Source organism: Bubalus bubalis, chromosome 3, assembly GCF_019923935.1.
Source record: "Bubalus bubalis isolate 160015118507 breed Murrah chromosome 3, NDDB_SH_1, whole genome shotgun sequence".
NCBI classification, from domain to species: Eukaryota; Metazoa; Chordata; class Mammalia; order Artiodactyla; family Bovidae; genus Bubalus; species Bubalus bubalis.
The window spans coordinates 63,090,737-63,094,994 of NC_059159.1; the positions used below are offsets into that span (position 1 = coordinate 63,090,737).

Genomic DNA, 4,258 nt, shown 5'->3' on the forward strand with positions numbered 1-4,258 from the left:
ATGACCAACCTAGAGAGCATATTGAAAAGCAGAGACATTACTTTGCCAACAAAGGTCCGTCTAGTCAAGTCTATGGTTTTTCCAGTGGTCATGTATGGATGCGAGAGTTGGACTGTGAAGAAAGCTGAGCACCGAAGAACTGATGCTTTTGAACTGTGGTGTTGGAAAAGACTCTTGAGAGTCCCTTGGACTGCAAGGAGATCCAACCAGTCCATTCTGAAGGAGATCAGTCCTGGGATTTCTTTGGAAGGAATGATGCTGAAGCTGAAACTCCAGTACTTTGGCCACCTCATGCGAGGAGTTGACTCATTGGAAAAGACTCTGATGCTGGGAGGGATTGGGGGCAGGAGGAGAAGGGGACGACAGAGGATGAGATGGCTGGATGGCATCACTGACTCGATGGACGTGAGTTTGGGTGAACTCTGGGAGTTGGTGATGGACAGGGAGGCCTGGCGTGCTGTGATTTCATGGGGTCACAAAGAGTCGGACACGACTGAGCGTCTGAACTGAACTGAACTGTGATGGAAAGAGAAGCCCCTTCACTTCCTCCCTTGTGTCTTAATTCCTTATATTCTGGCTCTGAGAGTATGCTATATCATTTCCCATACAAAGCTTTGGAGCTTGGATTTTATTCTTTTTAGCTTTTTTTCTTTCTCAGTTCTGTGACTAAGTCAGAGGGAATGACCATCTTGGCTAGGTCTCCCTGTCTCTAGCTTGCTTGTGTTTGAAAACTTTTTCCTCCTTTCTTTTTATTTTTAATGTTTATGTGTTTGCCTGATCCTCCTTGATGTTGAGCCCAGAAATCTTCTATCTCATTCCTATTATCAGTGCAGCTCCACTGGAATGGCCTGAGCTACGAGGTTCTCTGCAGTGACTCTCACATGTCTTATGTGTCAACTAAGAGTAACTGTGCATGTTTGTCTTTGGGATACTAAAATACATGGATCTCTAATACTGGTTGTTACTATTTTAGTTCTAATAACTTGATTTTGTATTTTGGTCATTTGGGCTAAGAAGAATAAAAAGGCTTATATTTTCTAAAATTTTAAAAAGGAACATGTAAAAATGTTATGAACAACCCCATGAGATTTGAGGGGCAGAGGTGAGGTGACATGGAGACTATTATCTGTTCATACTTAAGTATGAATTGGAATTTTCTTTTCAACTCTGCCTGAGATTAGCTTCATTAAGTTGAATCATTTAAAATGCTCAAGAACATGAACAGGTAAAGATAAATGTATTACAAAATATTAAGATGCATTAGATGTATTAGGGTACTTCAGTATGTTAGCTATTTGGGGATTTTTTTTTTATGGTTTATGTGTGTATAGCTGCATTGATGGTCATCATGGCCATTTTTATAAAGCTGTTACTGGTCTTGGAAAGAGGGTAATGATGAGTAGAGTCATTGTGTTCTAAAATATTATGACCACTAGATGACAGTGGTTAGACAGTGGTTTTCAAGGTTAGGCCTAATGCAGAGCATTGCTTGATTCTATTAGAACTTTAAAAAAAAAAATTTTTGTGTGTGACAATGGGCATTTTTAAATATCTGCATACCAAAATTATTGAAGAGTAAACAAAAAGAAGAGTAAAAGGGAAGAGTGGTAAGAGCATAAAAAGTACATTCATCTATTTTCTTTTCTGACCATAGTAATTTTAGAAGACAGCATTGTCCTCTTCTGTCGTGTAAGAGTGCTTGAGTCTTCCTTGTTCTAGTCTGACTTTTCTATCAGTGTGACAAGCTACCAAAATTTCACTTAGGGAAGTTCTAAGTCTCGCCAATTGCTGGTTTCAAACTTGAGAGTTTAGGATATCAGCAAAGATAAAATTGTGAATTTTCTGTTGTATGGCTGTTGCTTTATAATTATATAAGAATCAAAAAGCCTTTGTCTAAATAGATTTAAAATCTACTTTCCTGCCATTAAAAACACAAGAAATATTCTTTCCCTCAGAGTTTTTAAGAGACCAAAATTCACTTGAAAAGATGATAATTGGGGCCTGGTCCCGGCTTACTGGTGACGGGCTTCACTAAGATGATCATGGCAGCTCAGACAGGTAAGAGAGCCCAAAGCTGGTCTCGGGATGCCTTCCAAAGTCGGCGCAGCTGCCAGAACCCTCGCTCTAGTGCAATGCCTGTGAGGAATGTCAGTTATTTAGCTTCCTGTGGTATACTGATGAGCAGAACTCTTCCACTACATAACTCAATTTTGCCTAAGAAGATACACACAAAAACCTTCTTCAGAATTGCTGCACCATTAATAAACAAAAGAATATTCAGAAAGGAGAATTGTAGGTTATTCTATGCAGGAAATGTATGATGGAATGGAGAATTACAAGCATTTTGTTCTTTGGTGCAAAAAATCAGATATAATATCAAGGAAATCTGAATACTGCAAAACACGATTAGAAATTGGATTTCCACCTGTATTGAAGTGCAGTACATCAGTAGTAACCTTGGTGAAACCACATTTGGTGAAGGTATCCTGTACTGATGGGAAGCTCTTCAATCATTTGGAGACTATTTGGCATTTTCACCCAGGTCTTCCTGGCTACCCAAGAACTTGTACTTTGGATTTTTCAATTTCTTTTGAATTTTGCTCACTTCTACACTCTCAGCTTGCCACAATAGTTTTTTGATGAAGCTGTAAAGCAGATGGTGGCCGCCTTTGAAAGAAGAGCATGTAAGCTGTATGTTCCAGAAACAAACATACCTCAGGAAATGATGTTTCATGAAGTTCATCACGTGTAAAGAAAAAATGAGATGGTCACCTACTTGTATCTAGTTTATTCACTTTTAGGAAGTGTTTTCATCATTTTCTTTCAGAAGTCAGAAAGCATTTGTCAAACTCAGCTTTAATTATAAACCCATACTGTTGAAAATTTACACTTGGAATATGGAACCACATGTACATAGAATTCAATCAAGTATAATTTAGAGAAGTATGTATGTTAGCATATTTACAATAATAGGATGTCATCACTGTTGCTAGAATACTGACATCACTCATTTGAGCAGAAATTGAAACTGTAAATTTAAACCTTTTAATTATTACCTCACCTGAAAAAGGTTGGTTGAGATACTCATGCAGTGTATACTGTATTAACCATGTCACATTTAAGTTACTAATTTCAGGCTATTTATAATTTATTGCCTTAAGGCCTGCCTCATGGCTTAGGATATTTGAGTAATAACCAGATATTTAAAAAAAAAAAAAAACTGACTTAAAAATACTGTTAGTGAAGGTTCCCTGGCACTTTTCTTATTTTTAAATTGTCCCTATTGGTAGTAGTAGATAATTCAGTATTATACTAAGGTTAACTTCCAGATAAACAACAATTATTGTTTTTTGTTTTTTCTTTTGGTGAGTGATCCAGAGGGTTTTTTTGGTCCAGAATTTTAAGCTACTTTTCTCATAGTTTGCAACCCTCACCCTTATAGTCTGACTGCTGTGTCAGTAGTGCTGAATCCATGTCAAATTTTGCCTACAGCAGTGGGCAATAGATCAAGATAAGTTGGTTTATATGTCTGCAGCACCATGCATCCTTATTTTCTATTTATTGTGTGTATTCACTTTCAATAATGTATTTCAAACTGGTATTTTTATAAACAATCAACATAAGGACTGAAGTAGTAATAAAGTTAATTTGTTTATTTTATTACAGTTAAAAATAAAGATGAGGGGGAACAGATGGAGGAGTAAGTGGAGGTGGAATACATCTCTCTCCATGGCTACATCAAGAATACACCTTCAGACACAGAAGTGCATACAGAACACCAGCTGAAAGCATACAGGAGGACCTGACCAGTGGAAAATCATATAGAGAACCATGCAAAACTCAGTAAGATGAAGGAACTAGGGGAAAAAACAGGAGTGTTAGTAGGAGTGGACATATCCTCGGCAGGTGGGGGAACGGAAGCAGGGGTCCGATCCCCACAGCCGGGCAATTGTCTGAGTCAGAGGAGAAACATTTAAGTGAAACAGCTGATCTGTAGCAGCCTAAACGGAATGAGAATCAGACAGTCCTTGCCACAGCCATACATACCCTGGACAGGGACGCAGGTACCCTAGAAGGTGCAGCAGCTGGGAGCTGGGGTTTAGGGATTGTGGAGCAAACCCAGTTCGAGGGCTGCTGTTGACTGTGCAGAGACGGATCGAGGGGATGTGAGGGAGGAGACTGTGGTGGGAAATGCCTGCAGAGGAAAGCTGGGCAGCCATGGGAGCAAGGCAATACTGCTGAGTCAACTCACAGGATG

The 4,258-nt window shown here is 39.0% G+C and overlaps 1 pseudogene; it reads left to right on the forward strand.

The window, feature by feature from the left end:
- The first annotated feature begins 404 nt into the window (after window positions 1–404).
- LOC102389921 lies at window positions 405–3,188 on the forward strand (annotated as a pseudogene).
- The last annotated feature ends 1,070 nt before the right edge of the window (window positions 3,189–4,258 follow it).